Source organism: Mercenaria mercenaria, chromosome 3, assembly GCF_021730395.1.
Source record: "Mercenaria mercenaria strain notata chromosome 3, MADL_Memer_1, whole genome shotgun sequence".
Lineage (NCBI taxonomy): Eukaryota > Metazoa > Mollusca > Bivalvia > Venerida > Veneridae > Mercenaria > Mercenaria mercenaria.
The window spans coordinates 87,718,567-87,738,886 of NC_069363.1; the positions used below are offsets into that span (position 1 = coordinate 87,718,567).

At 37.9% G+C, this 20,320-nt stretch overlaps 1 long non-coding RNA gene across 1 annotated transcript; it reads left to right on the top strand.

The window, feature by feature from the left end:
- The first annotated feature begins 4,537 nt into the window (after positions 1-4,537).
- LOC123536723 (uncharacterized) lies at positions 4,538-8,269 on the top strand. The gene is made up of 2 exons (XR_008370342.1): positions 4,538-5,018; positions 5,882-8,269. It is a non-coding gene; the product is annotated as an uncharacterized LOC123536723 (long non-coding RNA).
- Positions 8,270-20,320: the final 12,051 nt, after the last annotated feature.

A 20,320-nucleotide genomic window follows, 5' to 3' on the forward strand; every position in this document is an offset into this window, starting at 1 on the left:
CTGAACTGAAAGTAGCTGTATAAAAAGTTATACTAAAATTTGGAAATAAACAAGCAGATATTTTACCTGTTTTTTTTTTCCTTATTTTATGTTACATTTATAAATCCTTTCCAAATACTTTATTAAAAATTCATGAATGGCAAAAGTTAGACTAAGTTCAAAGTTTCAATTAATGCATAGGAGAATTGTCTTACTGAATAAAACTAAACCTATTACAAAATCTGTTTTCAAATCTGGCCACTTCATGTATTAAAACGAAAATACATCTGTACATGTTGCTATTTTCAGCATACATAAAAGTATTGCAATGTGCGGACAAGGTTTTTTCTATGTATGGTGTACCAAACTGCCTAAAATTGTAAGACAAGTCTCAAACTTAATATGGACAAGATTTGGCAACGATCCAAAATTCGTTTCAAGGATTGTGCAAGTTTAAATTTGGTGGAAATAGCATTTTCGGCACTTTCTATGGTAACTACCGAAATTACTTAACGTAATTTTCTCTTACATACGTAAATGTATATTTACAAATTCTATAAACAACCTAAATATTTCCTTTATCACGATATATGCAAATATTTTTAGACAATCCACAGTATTTCCGCATACTGGTCCGGGACAAGTTAGATGTGTATAGTGATTCTTTATTAGATGTTTCAAGCGTCGTAAACTAACCAATTTTGATCTATCGATGTTTTATACAATGTGAAAATTTATGCAGGATGTTTTTAAAAACACAGTGAGAATAAATCACAGCCAAATATGTTAGTAGGTAATACAATTTGTATACAACTGTAGATAACTACGAAACAAACAAAATGCAACCGGTTGAATTTTTCGCGCGAAAACCTGATGATTAAAATTAACGGGTTCTTCATCTGAAAATTACGAACATTGGGATCAGTGTCCAGTATACATCTGAAAATAATAGACTTGCTATTTGCCGAGTTCACACTTGTTTTCTATCGTCGTTAATATAAAGTAGACTTTGAAATATTCGTGCACATAATCTCATAAACACTTCTTTAATGTATGTTCTCTGAAATTAACAAATAACTGGCTCAACTGAGACACCATACTTTAAAGTAAATTCAGTTTATTCACCAAGAGGTTCAAAATGCACGGGAGTCTCGTGATAGTACATGCCTTTAATTTCACATGCCTATTGGTTTAAGTGTAAACAAATAGTTAAAATTGCTTCATTTTATTTTTCACGGAAAAGGTCGGACGGTTTTTGATATTGGAATAATTATAGAACATAATATATGCGTTTCAAAATGATTGTTTTCTACAGGACGTAAAACTGAAACAAGTAAGCACTTTAACTTTTTCAGCAATTTCCCTCAGGTGAACTTTGACATTGTTTTCAAAGAGAAATCAGTTTGTTTTTTTTTTTGTCATCTTGAAATGCGTTGTTCGGCTGAAACGTATAGTTCCCGAAAAAGTTCTAAAATGGTTTATTTTTTGGGATTTTTGTTTTATTTATAAATTCAACACAATGTGCAATATTTCCACTCTTTGAAAATGATTGAAATTGAACTTTATTTTAGAAAAAGTTCCGATCTTTCATTAATATTTTGACAGCGGATGCTTACAATTTTAAGTGAAACGGCTTTCTTGTCGTATTACATAATGATCAGTCAATGATGTATGAACAATTGTATACAACACATACAGTATGTTATAACACAACATTTGGATTAACTGGGTCCAGGTATCACATATAACATTCATTATGGGGAACAATTTTGTCAAGTAATATCAAACTTCCCTAATGGATGACAGCATTATGAACCAGAAAAGAATGAAAACCTAGTGACATTTGACCTTTGACTGTGACATTGACCTTTGAATTAGGAGGATGTCGAGAAAAACACATTGTCTCATTATGGAAAACATTTGTATCATGTAATAGTAAAATCCTTTCATTGTCGATAGAGTTATTGACTACACAGGAATAAGAACTTTGACCTCCAAGTGTGACATTTATCTTTGAGCTAGGGATCTGGCTGTTGCACATGACATGTCATCTTTTTTATGGGGTACACTTGTGCCAAGATATATTTAAATCCATTAAAGTATTGTTGAGCAACAGACCGGACAGGGAAAAGGTGCTGTTGGCCTTTTACCTCTGAGTCCGAATATGAACTTACGTTTCCAACTAGGGTCCGGAATTCGCGCATGACATGTCGTCTCATCCTGTGTGTCCTTGTAATCTACTTGCATACCTAGCAAAGTTTTGAATAGCTCTCAAGACGAATATATATGCAGTGGATGTTTTTATGAGTACGCCATTAAGAATCAGACATGATAGAACAAATAATTATTCTTTTTTTCGGCATAATACGAAATATATAGATCAAAAGTAAGTTAAATCCCTTTAACTCCTTTGTGAAACGTACATTTCCATTCTTTTAATGCGCTTTTTTGATATACATGCTTTTGAAAATAGTTTTGTAGTTATTATTTTAAATGGTCTCAAATAGCATATGGCTGTTTTAAAATGTCTTAACTAATATTGAGAAGTGCATTTTTGTACTCCGTCCACTACGTCGTAATCATCAAAATCATTAAACCATATCGCGGATGATGTCGACTTTTGTGTTATATTATTAACGTCAGCACTTAGATGTGACAGACATGTCCAGCTCTTGCAACCGATGACCCTTAATCCATTGATCAGCTAACATAATTGTTTAAATGGTATTTGCAAAGTACTGCGCACAAAACATAATATACCCAATACGCTACAAATTTGATGCTGGTGATACTGTTTTTTTATCTGGGCTCAATTATCGGATTTTTTTACTAAGCATAAGTTTCACGATCTAGAGTGTCGGTATTTGTTACTTTTCGATAATTTAATTAAATACTAATACTGTAACAATACTCATTTCAGCAATAGAAAAATGCGACCTTCACCTGAACAAGAAGTAGGTTGTTTAAACGATCTACTGTCGGTAAATGTATTAAACGTGTGTTGTGTTTTTATGCCCCCGAAGGGAGGCATTTTAGTTTTCAACTGTCCGTCCGTTAGTTCGTTCGTTAATCACAACTGCCCAGGACCTTCAAGCTTCACATGCTGATAGTACTTATTGAGTGCACCACCCCTACTGACTTTGGGGTCACTAGGTCAAAGGTCAAGGTCACAGGGACCAATGATAACTTTTTGCATGAAGGCACTTTACTCGCGAACCACTGCACCCAGGACCTTCAAACTTCACATGCTGATAGTACTTATTGAGTACACTACTTTTACTGACTTTGGGATCACCAGGTCAAAAGTCAAGGTCACGGGGGCCAACGTTATCGTTTTGCATGAAGGCATTTTACTCGCGAACCACTATACTCAGGACCTTCAAGCTTCACATGCTGATAGTACTTATTGAGTACACTACTCGTACTAACTTTGGGGTCACCAGGTCAAAGGTCAAGGTCACACGGGCCAATGTTAATTTTTTGCATGAAGGCACTTTTCTTGCGAACCACTTCACCCAGGATCTTCAAGCTTTACATGCTGATAGTACTTATTGAGTACACCACCCCTACTGACTTTGGGGTCACCAGGTCAAAGGTCAAGTTCACAGGGGCCAACGTTAACTTTTTGCATGAAGGCACTTTACATGAAAACCACTTCATTCAGGACCTTCAAACTTCATATGCTGATAGTACTTATTGAGTACACCACCCCTACTGACATTGGGGTCACCAGGTCAAAGGTCAAGGTGCTGCGGGGGCATTTGTCATTATTAGTGACAGCTCTTGTTTAAACCCCAGACACCATCCAGCTAACATTAAACGTTGTCTGACCTAGAACTGCTATTTGACCACCAAAAGCATGCCATCCCGTTAAAGGGCATTCCACTCCTCTACCTTTAAAGTTTGCATTTTTCATAATTTGTACAAGTATGAGTACTCATAGAACGTCTTAATTCCAATAACCATTTGATCGGTCAGAATTCAGTATACAACTGTATTACATTTTTTCACAAAAAAAGATAGTCAAAATCTACATGTAATCATTAAACTTGAAGTTTATATAGCGGACCCCGAATGACAACATGTTCCGTATGTTTACGTATTCTCGGGCATTTTCCGTATATTTACTTATTTTCTGGCATTTTTGTGGCATCTGGTTATGATGAAAAGACAGTTTTCTTTTATTACTGACAGATGACGAAATAGCATTTGAGAAAATGTTATCGCATGGAAATTGTCGATTGTCATTATCGGTCCACTACATTAAAAGTGTGGCCAGTGACGTAGTAAGTCATACTGGACCAGTTTCAAAAATCATACAAATGAATACTTATGTAAACTGATTTACAAAGTCGCTTGTTCTGTCACATCCTATCTTTTGTCAATCAATATATTATTAGTTATAAAGGTTTTTGACGGGATATACGGTGGGCATATAGCCTGGCTGTGATTCATATAACCCGAGGCGATAATACTGCAAATTTGCGTATTTGGTCTTAATAGCAACGATTTTCCTTAGTTTGACAAATATTACTATTTTTTTTTTCAATTCCCCATTTGATGCCTCAATCCGCACCTTGTTTTTCGTGCGTTTCCGTAAAAGACGCGGAAACATACGAAGATAACGGTAGGTTTGCGTTTTTTTGGTTGCGGAAGAAATTGGATTTACAAATGGAATTATAAATGTTTTAAGGAAATTTACAGCTAGTTTCGAGTTTCTCGAGTAAGAACTTGGATTGTAGTAAAGGAGAACTGAAGTAAAACTTGCTTATCCGTTTAATCTTCTATCTAAGCTGTTCAGCCTCGGGTCGCGTGTACTTTTAGCCTGAACACGGAAGTAGAGTGAATATGTCATGATGTGCCAAAGAAGTACCAGTACTCACAGTAGCTCTTTGTTCATATAACGTGGAAAACTAGGAAAAATCAAATGTTAGATGTCAGGTCATCTAAGTGCAATCAGATGATGTTATTCAACATGCTGTGGCTGCATTGAACTAGAAGTCATATCATGAACAGAATCCAGGGATCATAAGAGAAATGTAGGTATTTCAGAATATGGCAGATGTTTTAAAATATTCCTTTTCAAAGAGTGGTTCAATTGCTATTCACAGCTAATATTTAAATGATTACACCCGAATATAAACTTAGCTATTCATAGCTATCACTCGAATATAAACTTAGCTATTCATAGCTGATATTTAAATCAGAACACCCAACTATAAATAATGAGCAGTGTCAGTGTCCAGCCATCCGTTAACTGGAAGTTTAACCTGTGTCTTAGATGTCCAGTAACCGGACACATAGCCTGACCTATAGGTTTTTTTTTAACCGACCGATAAATTTATTGATGACTTTTGTATTGTTCTGTTAAGATATTTTACTATAATTAAAATTAATTTAGATAATAATGTGATACGTTCATGTAACCGATATTTGTGTAAAAATGGTGCTGCTCATAAATTTCTGTCATTGATTAAAAGCGTTCCATTTGTGCTGTTGTTGTTTTAACCTTTATCATGCTGGACACGACTGATTCTGCCTTTGCGACTAGTGTAGATCATGATCAGCCTGCACATCCATGCAGTCTGATCATGATCTGCATTGTTGGCCATTCAGTCAGTATCTTTTTGGTAAGCACTCCTTTTAACATTTAATGGTACTGTCCAAACTGAAAGATGGACAAGTTCATTATAGAAATTTAGCAGGGTAAGGGTTAATGTTATGTCGAGAAAATTTGACAAATACACGGTTCAGAATAATGTAAAGTTTCATGCCAATCCCTCTGAAATTTGATTAATTTTATAGAATATCTATGCACTTCAGACGCATTTAAAAGTAATTTTGGAAAAATATACTTTGTGTGGTCTTTGGAATAAAAAATTATTTTTATATTTAATTGCAGGTATGTATAGCCAATGATGATGATACCTGCTGGTCAATCACTGCCAAAGAATAACCTATTCACAGAAATATGGCATCTTTCGCACATATGGAATGGAACATTTTTGCCAAGATGCTACATAAACTCTGACACCGAGAATATGGCACCTTTCCCACATATGGAATGGAAAAATTTTGCCAAGACGCTACATAAACTCTGACACCGAGAATATGGCACCTTTCACACATATGGAATGGAACATTTTTGCCAAGACGCTACATAAACTCTGACACCGAGAATATGGCACCTTTCACACAGTCATATGGAATGGAACATTTTTGCAAAGATGCAACATAAACTCTGACACCGAACGTACATTACGACTAGTAGGACAATAATGGTAACATAAATAACACCATTTTAAAAACTCTTGTCTTCAGTATTGCTGCAGCCGGTCAGATTTTGGATTTAATAAATGTATTTCATGAAGTCACTTACAGGACAGTACCTATTGTCAAATTAACTGTGTCATATGACATAAGCCCTGCTAAGTCATTACTAACACTAAGTCTTGTCAACAAATATATTTATTGCTTAGACTTTATGATTTGATTTTTGTCGAAAAATATGCATAATTTCTGCAGCAGATCCTACACTAGTGCAATATTATTCTGAGAAAGAACAAATTCATATTTCTGGATGCAAAGCTAATTTTCATTACATACACAGAGTTAGATCTAATCTTAGAATTATTCTGGTAGATGAAATAAATAAGTTCTTAAAGTAAAATTGAAAATTTTGATATTAAAAGATCGAAACAGTGATGTTACAAATGACGCCACGTAACCGATACGAAAATTGCATGCCAGTACTGTAAAACCTGCTTAAGCGGTCGCCTCTAATTAGCAGCCAACCTGTCTTAAGCAGCCTGTGTCTCGATCATTTCCCAAAATGGTCATTTATTCTATAAATTACCTGCATTAAGCAGCCACCTGCTGTAAACAGCCACTTTTCCCAACACCCTTGGCTGGCTGTTTAAGACAGGTTTTACTGTATGGAAAAATGTTGATGTATGTAATTCGCATTCGCCACTTGGAAGAGTATAAATATGAGTATGTAATTCAGGTATTGATGTTTTCAAGCTTCTGTTTGATTTGTCAGTTTGTAATTTCTTTACTTTTCAAATATTACACATCATTCTAAAATTCTTGAGTTGAGGTAGTAGGAACTTTTATTCTGGAATTCACTTTTAGACTGGTGTATCCAGTGCCTGGCTTATTTTCATGTTGAATGATTCTATACAGATATTTATGTCGGAACAATGCTGAATTACCCGACGATATTAGTCGACAAGCGAGTGGGGATATTGCCCATATGAAAAAATTATCTCAATATTTCCTAGGATGGCGTCAAATCAGTTGGGCTACTGCATGACTATATATATATAATCACACGGAAATGGCGGTCATTCCGTGTGTACTACATTATGACACAGTTGAAATGATGATGATTATTGTTGTTTGAACTTGCTGTAAAATTGGAGCACTTGCACTTTAGCGGTCCCTATAATAATAGTAGTTTAATAATGTCTTAAATATTAAAAGTTAAAAGAGGTAGCTTTATTTTGAGATGAATATGTTTGGGGGCTGCTGCCCCCACATCCCTGCTTTGCCCCACATCCCCAACTTGCTGCGCATGCGCATTGTAAACTTCCGGGGACCACTAAAGTGCATTCTACCCGTAAAATTATTTATTCTAACACGATCCGATTCATTTTCCTATTAAACAAAGAAGACAGAAAACAGTGAATTATTATACAACAAATCACTGTTCTGACGTCACAGTTATTATGTCATGGCGTCAAACGGCATAGCGGCGCACTGGAAAAGAAACCGATTGAAAACGGGCAAATATTTAATGAATGTCAGCAAGAATCCTTGGTAACGTGTTAGAATCGAAATAATACATCTCAATTAGTGATTTGCTCTTGAATAAATCATTGTTTGTCGTTCAGATGCGTATTATTATATCATTCGGGCTGCGCCCTCGTGATACAATTCCTTCGCATCTGAACTCCAAACAATGATTTATTCAACGACAAATAACTGGATGAGATATATTATTTCTTAATTATTTTTTATTATATTGATTTATTTCAAATTTACAACGTTTCACCGAGCACTGGAATACACCTCGCGGCAAGTGCTGGTTTGACCGCTCTTAGTTGAATTAATTTTGTATTTTAAATTTGTTTTTAAAGAAAACTCCTGTTAAAATTTTTTGCTGTTATATTCATTTTAAAAAAAACAATTGTTGTTGTCAATGTTTTTTAATCCAGTCTTGAAATTTGCTCACTGCAGCACAGTAGGCTACTGTATTGTTATTATTAGAAATAAATTTATAAAGTGATACCATTTAGTTATTTTGTTTATTTAATTAGTTTATACAGACTAAGCAGACTTATCTGCAGTGACCAGTCGTTCAGTTCCTGTTGACAGTGTTGTACACAAGATTAAGTGCTTGTTTAATCAACTGGTGAATATTGCCATTATTGGCAAGAAAAATATGACTCGTACTGCTTTGTCTCCTATGAATAACAACAAAATGATGAGCTTTCCAGAAAATAAACTTTATTAAATGTATAGAATAACTCCATGATTGATATGAAACCATCTCAAAGAAGGGTAAGCATTGAATTAATTTTCGAATCGAGAGACGTCCGCCATTTTGTTTCTAATGTAAACTGAAAAATGGCCTTACGCAACGGCCAATCAAAATCGATATTCACTTTCCGTATATACCGTCAGTGTAGAGGGGCCCGCTGAAGGGGAAATTCGCTCACGGGGTATACGGTTTTATATAACGTGCATGTTAACCAATGAAAATCCGAGAAATTCATTTGCAGTATTATAAAACTTAATATACATTCAATAGTATTCGTGAATCTAGACTGAAATCAACACCTACACTGGTATTCAGTGCCTACAAATAATATTCCAAACGCAACCAACAGGCTACAGACCAACATACCAACCACCGAATAGTCTTATGCAGCTGTAGAACAGAATGTGTTAGAAACGGAGCAGTTCGTCTTAGTACGGGAATAAATGGCGAGAAACGGGGAATAAAAAGATACAGGACGCTGATAAGTATGGATAGGTACGGCGTACTAAGTTGAACTACGTTTTACTGCGCATGGCAACCTGTCCAGCGCGTGGACAGGTCTGCGGTAAACTACTTAGGACTACTCTTTAGTACGGGCAGCCTCGATTAACTACGTTAAGCTACGGATCAATACGTATGACTACGTTCGCATTAAGGTTTAGTAACTGGTCGATAAGTTTCATATATATTATATATATTTTCTTTGACATTCTGTCAAACTACGGCAAGGTACGCTTCAGTACGGATAACTAGGTTTAGTACGTTTCACTACGGATGAATAAGTTTCAACCAAGTTGGACTCAAATGGCTACGGATCGCTCAAACTTTGGTGCATGTTCAAAAGTTGGAGAAACTTGGAAGTTTGGAGAAGTCTTGAATACGTTTTGACCAAGTGTTGGACGGATTGATTCGGACTACTACTTTCAGGTACGGCACAGGTACGGATCAATACGGATTACTACGTTTCTATCCGTAGCCAGACGTAGCTATCCGCGCCGTATGTGTGACTGGGGTATTACAGAACGAACTTATTGACAGACTGAATCAAACCGAATGTGCTGTCGTTTTGCTTTCTGTGTTTCTATAGGATCTTCTTACAGGTTTCATTAAGTTGGTATGTATGTGTTACATAAATCATGCTAAATAACTGTTACATATCATCTTAATAGAGCAGAGCGACTTATGCTTTCCTACATATTGTACATAAAACACATTCATTTTATTAATGCATCCTGCCTATTACGCTCATTATTTACAACCACAAAGAAATTAAAGCAATTTAATTTGACAAGCTCTGCGAACTGTCTTTATTATTATTTCAAATTCATGGTATACGTGTTTCTTTATTCTGTGAATGAAATACCTTTATATACTTTCTGTCTAAGTTCTATAGAACAGCGCTTATACAATACAGAAGCTTATCGGATATAACTACTTGTTTCATTTTAAATAGGCATTGATACAGTAGATAGCTTTAAATATTCATCAGAAATATTTAATAATACCTGATACTTTGAGGAAAGCCGTTGTTGAAGACTGACCACATATACAAGAATAGAATCCTGTATCTGTTATCTTTGCATGAGATATCGCTAACCAATGGAAACATTTCTTGTCAACAAACATTAAGTTGTCCGATTCCTCTACCGGTTGGTCATCCTGCTCCCACATTACTGCTTTCCCAGAAACGTTGAGTTTACATGTTAGAATTGCCGGTTCGCCAACATAGACAAACGTATCTTGAAGATTCTCTGTGAATACTGGGATGTCTGTAATACATATGTTTATTCAGATCAATTGAAAGAGGTCTAATTAAACACATTTGGTGAAATATGTGAGTCACAGGGCGTGAAAAAAAATGTGCAGTTAGTCCTAGGCTCGAACCCGGGATCCCTCGCGTACATGGAGAGTGCTCTACCGACTGAGCTTACCGGCTGTCTGACACATATTCTCCATTAAAACGTGACTAAATATGTACCATGACATACACCACCACAAATTGGAAATTCGTCTTCGAATTCTGGCGTTACATAATATTGCAAGCGGCGTTAGAATGACCAAGCAAACATACCAAGGTCCCATGTTGGGCGCCTAATGTCACAGGGTGATAAATATATGTAGTAAGTCCGACGATCTAACCAGGGATCCCTCGTTTACAGGATGAGTGCTCTACTGACTGAGCTGACCGGCTGCCTCGCACATTTTCTCCTCTAACGTAACGTGACAAAGTCCTTACCGTGACATTTTTATTAAATGGATAGTTTTGATATGATAAGAGTGAAATAAAGATTATAGTTTTACACTTCGCTGACTTGGTGTATTGCCGGTTGGCATTTCTCACGCTTTCTTAATAAATTAACGTCTATAAAATTCGTTTGAAATGTCATGTCCGTCTGATTGTTTTCGCTGTTTTTCATCTTAGAAAAATAAACATAGTAAAAAAAGATAACCTTGCCATGTACAATACGGGATATAGACTCGCAAACATCTAAAAACAGATCGAACTCCCCTATATAAAATATTTTCTTTTCTCGTCAAAATATATTGCAGTAGTGTACAGGACAAGTTACAATTACCTACAACTCCCTGAAAATGTATAAATGTTCTTTGCATAAAATCCGATAGAGTTGCCTGCCTTATAGACTTTCAAAACATTGAGCAGAGAGTGTAAATTTTACAGACGTTTCTTTCCTTTATGCTTAACCATATGCTTAACCAGTCATAATTAATATCTTAGGTCATACGCCCTCATCCGATGTTTTAAGTGTTAAACCTTTATATTACGCATCTTTAAAGTTTTATTATTTAAATATTAATTGTCAGAAGATCTAAAAAAAAATCTACTATGCATTTTTCGTTTAGAAAAAAATGCTTTTAACTGCCAATAAATTTAATAATTTCGAACAGAAACAAACCAGTTTGTTTTCCTAGCGGCTTGTTTTGGTAACAACGGACATCTTCCCCTCCATGAACTTTTGGGACGACTTTGTCTTGTAAAGCTATTTGAACATGCAGGTTGACATCTTTCGTCTGTTTAATTCTGTTAATTAATTCGATGTTATCTCTGGCGGATTCTGATTTAAAGGAATGTATCATTCGTGTACACTCATATTTTTCTGTCTCGTCATCAATGTCTTTGATAAGATCCGGAATTGCAGAATGTAACGGATCCCATTTTGTCTTGAAGGTCTTGTAGCTAAGCGACGCAACGTGGGCATAATTTTCTAAGTCTTTTCTTTGGTCACTTATACATATTACTGCTTCCAGCTCGGATTTGGTAAGACACGACTTAAATAGGACCAATGTTACGACACAGAGCAATTGTATATCCCACGAATCTATATCTGCATTAACTTCATCATCTTGAAACAACTGATGAAATTCTGCACTGTAGTTATCTTTGAAAATATCCTTCTTTTCAGCTAAAAGATTGGCAAGATTTCCTATGCATTGTTTACTGACTTCTCTTTTAATAACGGCCTTTACACCCACGGGTGCAGCTTGCCCCAGAAGTAAAAGATGTCTCAAGTAAAGTTCATGGCCCCTTGTTATTTCCTCTTCACCCTATGGAAAGTTATCAGATTTTTATGTCATAAAGATTGATATACAAAATACTGGTAGCTAAAATTATTCATTAATTAGAAGTAACTGTTCAAATATCTTATCAGTTAAAAGTTATTATATACATATTAGTATCAATAGAAACGTTGAATACTTTGCGGTTATTTGTTTTGAAAGATATTTTTCCATTACCGATAATCAGTATAGACAGGAAATAAAGGTAATCGTCAGTACCCTGGGCTAAAAAAGTAAAATATATTATCCAGCAGTAATACAGAAGATATTGACTGTTTTAAATAGCTTAACCTCTATGTTGTGAGAAGCTGCTGATAAGTATAGTTACTTTATCAATTTGCGAAATCGTAGTTTTTTCAACATGGCGTCCAATATGGCGGCGGTCCATCTGTACGGTAGCTGATGTCTTTGCATTAGTATTGCAGGTTTCTAAAGAATGAATTCATTTTTTTTCTCAAATGAATTGTAAAATGACTAAATATTTACATAGAATAAAATTTTGATGGATATATTGTATCAATATTACATTTCTTGTTGAGGTACTTTTACATTTTAAAAGGCTGGCATGATAATGTTATTTACTAATCGTTTTTTTTATAGGCATGAATCATAAATATCATATTAGGTATATTTGGTTTGTAAAGTATATGCAATAACATAAATGTGCAAAGAACTAATTTTAATTTTGTCTAAATGCTATATCATTCTTTTTTCTACGCCGTATATTTGACTCGTGCAGATGATATCAGAGCTTATGTCCATGCGCAAAACATGTTTCAGTTCAGATGAAATTCTTATTTTGCTTTTATTCAAATCAGAAATAGTTGCTCAGTTTCTTGATTTTCTTAATAAATTACATCAGACAGTAAATTAGTTGAATTATTGTCGGACATTGTTATAAAAATGATTATACAAGCATAAGAAAAATGTATGAAAAGAAGCTCTTTAATTATTTCCATGTGTCCTCTACAATAATATCTAAACAGACATGAAAGATCAATTTGATCATTTACGAAAACCTTTCATCTAATTTAATCTATCAAAATTTATTTGTTAATAGCTGTTTTTCTATTTTAAACCTGTTTCTTTTCTTGTAAGTAATGCGTGCTGTGTCTACAATTTTTACATATTTTGTTTTTACAAAGCTATTCAAACACCATAGAATGCAACCAAGCAAAGTAAAAGCAGATTCGGTTTGATTGTGTCTGTTAATGAGGGGTAATGTAAGGAGCAATACCCCTCACGCAAAACATTAATTAATTGAAAAATATAAAACCCATAAGATGTTGCCTGGGGTACATCCCCAAATGTGGGAAATTCAGTCGGGTGAATGGCTTCATTACATGAAAGAATTGTACACTTCAAGCGGGGTTTGAAATCCACAGCGACGGAGACGGGTAAGTAATTCCGTGTCAACTACCATAACCACTCAGCCATTGAGGCCCCCAAACTATGCTCATTATCTCGTACAGTAGAAAAATGTTTATGATCTAGAAGCCTTGGAAGTTTGTATTTTAACATCCTTATAGGAGGATAGTGATATTCCTTGTTAAAAATATTTCGGTATTCATGTTTTTTTGTGTTTGTTTTTGGGTTTAATGCCGTTTTCAACAGTATTTCAGTTATGTAACGACAAGCACTTAACCTAACCAATGTTCTTGGATTCTGTACAATTTCAAACCGGTGTAACGGTCAGTTTTTTCCCCAGTCAGTTTTTCCCCGGGGAAAGAACTGACTAGTCAGTTTCTTCCCCGGAGGAATGACCTCCCCCACCCCTAGTCAATTTTCCCCCAATTGCAACTGGTTACTCTTGATCATTATTATGGGGAGAACTAACTAGTCAATTCTCCCACCCCTCATCAATTTTCCTGGCTAGTCAATTATTTCCCTGTTAGTGAATTGGACCTGGTTATTCTTAGTTATTCTTAACTAGCCTGTTTTTTTTTAATTCTGATAGTCTGTTATATACTTTTTAATTGGTGGCCTTTTTCCTGTTTCAATTTCTTCTAAGGTTACAGGAAATTATTTTTAGTCAGTTCTTTTCCCACCTAGCCAATACTTAACCAGTAAGGTGGGGGAAGTACATTGACCGGTCAGTTCTCCCCCCCCCCCCCCCCGCCCCTTGACATTACTTGACTTATTGGACAAGGGAAGAAATTAACCTGTCAATTCCCCCCCCTCTTAGCCATTACTTGACCTGTCAGGTGGGGGAAAATACTTACCAGTCAGTTCTTCCCCCCAAGCCATAACTGGACCTGTCAGAAAGGGGAAGAAATTGACCGGTCAGTTCTTTCCCCGAAAGCCAGTACTTGACCTGTCAGGTGGGGAAAGAAATTGACTAGTCAGTTCTTCGCCCCCCCCCCCCACCCCCCCCCCCCCCCCCCACTAGCCAGTACTTGACCTGTCAGGTAGGGGAAGAAATTGACTGGTCAGTTCTTTCTCCCTGATAGCCAGTACTTTACCTGTCAGATAGGGGAAGAAATTGACCGGTCAGTTCTTTCCCCCCTAGCCAGTACTGGACCTGTCAGGTAGGGGAAGAAATGTAGTGGTCAGTTCTTACCTCCCCTACCCATTACTTGACTTGTCAAATGGGGGAAGAAACTTCCCGGTCAGTTCTTTCCCCCAAGCCAGTACTTAATCTGTCAGGTAGGGGAAGAACCTGACTAGTCAGTTCTTTCCCCCTAGCCAGTACTTGCTCTGTTAGGTGGGGGAAGAAAATGACCGGTCAGGTCTCCCCCCAGCTCCCCAGCCAGTACTTCACCTGTCAGGTAGGGGAAGAAATTGAGTGGTCAGTTCTTACCTCCCCTTGCCATTACTCGACTTGTCAAGTGGGGGAAGAAACTGAACGGTCAATTCTTTCCCCCCCCCCTGGCCATTACTTGACCTGTCAGGTGGGGGGGGAAAATTGACTGGTCAGTTCTTTCCCCCCAAGCGAGTACTTAATCAGTCAGGTGGGGGAAGAAACTGACTGGTCAGTTCTTTCCCCTCTAGCCAGTACTTGCTCTGTTAGGTGGGGGAAGAAATTGACCAGTTAGTTCTTCCACCCCCATCCCCCTAGCCAGTACTTGACCTGTTAGGTAGGGGAAGAAATTAGGTGGTCAGTTCTTACCTCCCCTAGCTGTTACTTGACTTGTCAAGTTGGGAAAGAAACTGGCCGGTCAGTTATTTCCCCCCTAGCCAGTACTTAATCTGTCAGGTGGGGGAAGAAACATACTGGTCAGTTCTTTTCCCCTTGCCAGTACTTGACTTGTCAGATGGGGGAAGAAATTAACCGGTCAGTTCTTTCACCCCCACACCCCATAGCCATTACTTGACTTGTCGGGTGTGAGAAAAAAGATTACCAGTCATTTCTCTCCCCCCCCCCCACTCCCCCTCCGCCCACACAGTACTTGATCTGTCAGGTGGGGAAGAAATTGTACAGTCATTCCTTTCCCCCCTAGCCAGTACTTGAACTGTCAGGTGGGAGGAAGAAATTATGATTACTTAAATGATGTTTTTATGAAAACGTTATACATTCAATTTATTAGACTACTCACCTTAAATGATGTTGATATATCAACATTCCTTAATTTTTCAATGAAAAAAAAAACATTCTTGTTACACGACGTGTGATGAACTCCCCCTAATTCATATTTGTTTTAAACTTTTAACTGACAGGTCAAGTACTGGCCTGGTGGGGGGGGGGAGAATTGACCGGTTAGTGTCTTCCCCACCTTACAGGGCAAGTAATGGCTATGGGGAAAGAATTTACTGGTCAATTTCTTCCCCCACCTAACAGGGCAAGTAAAGGCTAGGGGGATAGAACTGACTGGTCAATATCTTCCCCCACCTAACAGGGCAAGTAATGACTATGGGGGAAAGAACTGACCTGTTAATTTCTTCCCCTAACTGACATGGCAAATACTGGCTAGGCGGGAAAGAACTGACCAGTCAATTTCTTCCCCCACCTGACAAGGCAAGTACTGGCTGTGGGGAAAATCTGACCAGTCAATTTCTTCCGTCACGTGACATGGCAAGTACTGGCTAGTGGGGGAAAAACTGACCAGTCAATTCCTTCCCCCACCTGACATGGCAAGTACTGGCTAGGGGGGAAAGAACTGACTGGTCAATTTCTTCCTCTATCTGACAGGTCATGTACTGGCTAGGGGGTAATAACTGACCGGTCAGTTGTTTCCCTTACCTAACAGGGCAAGTAATGGCTAGGGGGGAAAGAACTGACCAGTTAATTTCTTCCCCCAACTGACAGGGCAAGTAATGGCCAGGTGGGAAAGAACTGACTTGTCAATTTTTTCCCCAACCTAACAGGGCAAGTAATGGCTAGGGGGGGGGGGGGGGGGGCGAATAACTGACCAGTCAGTTTCTTCCCCAAACCTGACATGGCAAATATTAGGGGAAAAATAACTGACCAGTCAATTTCTTCCCCCACCTGACATGAGAAGTATTGGCTAGAGGGACAAAAACTGACCAGTCAATTTATTCACCCACCTGACATGGCAAGTACTGGCTATGGGGAAAGAACTGACTGGTCAATTTCTTCCTCTACCTGACAGGTCATGTACTGGCTAGGGAGTGGAAATAACTGACCGGTTAGTTTCTTCCCCCATCAACAGGGCAAAAATGGCTTGGGAGTGAAAAGAACTGTCTGGTTGACTTCTTCCCCCACCTAACAGGGCAAGTAATGGCTAGGGGTGAAAGAACGGACTGGTCAATTTCTTCTCTCACCTAACACGGCAAGTATTGGCTAGGGGGAAAGAACTGACTGGTCAATTTCTTCCCCCATCTAACATGGCAAGTAATGGTTAGGGGCAAAAGAACTGACCAGTCAATTTCTTCCCCCTACTGACAGGTCAAGTACTGGCTAGTGGGGAAAGAACTGACCTGTCAATTTCTTCCCCCACCTGACATGGCAATAACTGGCTAGGGAGGAAAAACTGACCAGTCAATTTCTTCCCCCGACTGACATGGCAAGTACTGGTTAGGGGGGAAAGAACTGACTGGTCAATTACTTCCTCTATCTGACAGGTCATGTACTGGCTAGGGGGGGAAAACTGACCGGTCAGTTTCTTCCCCCACCTAACAGGGCAAATAATGGCTAGGGGGGAAATAACTGACTGGTCAATTTCTTCCCCCTCCTAACAGGGCAAGTAATGGCTGGGGCGGGTGAAGAACTGACCAGTTAATTTCTTCCCCCAACTGACAGGGCAAGTAATGGCTAGGTGGGAAAGAACTGACTTGTCAATTTCTTCCCCAACCTAACAGGGCAAGTAATGACTAGGGGGGTGAGGGGAAGAACTGACCAGTCAATGTCTTCCCCCACTTGACATGGCAAATACTAGGGGGAAAATAACTGACCAGTCAATTTCTTCCCCCACCTGACATGAGAAGTACTGGCTAGAGGGACAAAAACTGACCAGTCAATTTATTCCCCCACCTGACATGGCAAGTACTGGCTATGGGGAAAGAACTGACTGGTCAATTTCTTCCTCTACCTGACAGGTCACGTACTGGCTTGGGAGTGGAAATAACGGTTAGATTCTTCCCCCATCTAACAGGGCAAATAATGGCTTGGGAGGGAAAAGAACTGTCTGGTTGACTTCTTCCCACACCTAACAGGGCAAGTAATGGCTAGGGGTGAAAGAACTGACTGGTCAATTTCTTCCCCCACCTAACACGGCAAATATTGGCTAGGGGGGAAAGAACTGACTGGTCAATTTCTTCCCCCATCTAACATGGCAAGTAATGGTTAGTGGGAAAAGAACTGACCAGTTAATTTCTTCCCCCAACTGACAGGTCAAGTACTGGCTAGTGGGGAAAGAATTGACCTGTCAATTTCTTCCCCCACCTGATGGCAAGAACTGGCTAGGGGTAATAACCTGACCAGGCAATTTCGTCCCCCACCTGACATGGGAAGTACTTGTTAGAGGGGAAAGAACTGACCGGTCAATTTCTTCCTCTATCTGAGAGGTCATGCACTGGCTGGGGGAGGGGAATAACTGACCGGTCAGTTTCTTCTTCCATCTAACAGGGCAAATAATGGTTAGGTGGGAAAGAACTGGCTGGTTAATTTCTTCCCCCACCTAACAGGGCAAGTAATGGCTAGGGGGGAAAAACAGACCGGTCAATTTCTTTCCCGCACCTGACAGATATTATATAGTAATGGCAATCAATTTAAAAAATAACAACAGAAGTTAAAACATTTGATCTGACAAAAAAAAAAAAACATCGATTAAAATTAAAAAAAAAGAAACATATAGGTTTATTCAAATGAAAACTAATACCTATTTCATCTGAAATTTAAATGGAAAAATACCGAAAGAAACCAGTACTTGAAGGTAAAGCTTGACTAGGGGTAAAGAACCGACTAGTCAGTTTTTCCCCGGGGAAAAATCTGACTAACTAGTCAGTTTCTTGGGGACCATCAGAAAAACTGATTCCAAGAGTGGGGGTGGGGGTGACTGGTGGGCGTGGGTGAAGAAACTGACTAGTCAGTTCTTTCCCCCGGGGAAATGACTGGGGGAAACACTGGGCTCTTACACCGGTTCTCAGCGAGTGACTGCCTACTTCCCCACATGAATGAAGGTGGAGGACAATTGATTTCAAACACAATGTATTTTATCAAATCTCCACGGAGAACATTCGCCTCGCCCAAGGATCGAACTCACGACCCTGCGATCCATAGATCTGCGCTCTCCTTATTGAGCTAAGCGGGCGGGCTTTAAATAAATCATAAATATGATCATAGTAAAACAGCAAAGAATTTACGTAAGGTATGAAAAGGAGGGATCAGTTAATATTCCTTTTACTGTTGCATGTGTAGGTTATCAAATCCACTATCAGTGTCTAATTTATCAGCAGCAAAGAAAACAATTCGAGTGACATTTTTATTTCATTCACTTTGAAATATCACAATTTCACCAACGACTAAAACAATTGTGAGCAAGTTCCTCTCGTTACTTTCAAGTTTGATTTTATGGAAAATAGTTACTAACAAGCTATATATCATCACCATGGATTTATTACATATCCACTCTAAAAAAAAACAGACTGTTTGATTGAATTTGTTAATGAGAGAAAATGATATGTGCAACATCTCAAGCATTTGCTGACACAAATATGGTTTGTAGACGCTTGGAATAATTTAAGGTGTGTGTGTGTGTGTGTGTGTGTGTGTGTGTGTGTGTGTGTGTGTTCGGGTTTAATGTCTTTTTCACTTTTTCAGTCATATAAACGACGGTGTCTACTTGTAGCAGTGAGCACAATGCCCAACTTTATAGAGCTGCCTCACTGGAATATCACGCCGTAGACACGTGACATGATACCCCAACTAGTCACATTATACTGACACCTGGCTGACCTGTCCTAGCACTACCCTCTTAATGCTGAGCGCCAAGCGAGGAAGCAGCTAGTACCATTTTTTACGTCTTTGGTATGACGCGGCCGGGGATCGAATCCACGACCTCCCGCACTCGAAGCGGAGGCTCTACCACTAGGCTACCGAGGCGGTTATAATTTAAGAGGTAGCAATTGCCATATTCAATAAAGCTGGTCGTTTCATTTCATTTAGGCATACACATATTTTAAGAGCTATGGTGCACGCAATATGTATTTAAAATGTATGTACAGAAAGACTGTATTATACAAAAAATGAAAGTACAGTACATTAATGCACACACAAATAATATTCTATCATACGTAACAATATTAGCATTAAATAAATATTTCGGATAGGATAGTACTTATTTACAATATTTAATGAAGTTCAGTTTGAAAATAGAGAAAATTAGATGCCACATGTAATCAAAAAGAAAAAAAGAAAACAAAATAACGTTTATCTAATCCAAAAACATACTGTACACCTAATGAGCGTGAAATACTAAGGTCGTATGCTCGAGTCATGTGTGATGTCAGAGACGGAATAATCTAGCGGGCATTCGTTTTTAAACTAACTCTTTTCACATTCCTCTTTTTACGTATGCTTTACAGATCACAAACATGTATCAATCGAATTTTATAAAACATTACCTGTGAACTTTTTAAAAATGCATTTTCTCCTTTATTTGATAGTAAAATGTAACATTTATAGATTATGCACACTTACATTGTTTTTTTTATGAAAATATTAAGTATTTTAACTTTATCAGTCTGTGAAAAGATATTTTTAAAATCTGAATTCAAAAACCTGCAATCTCAATGCAAAGATATCAACTAGCGTAGAAATGT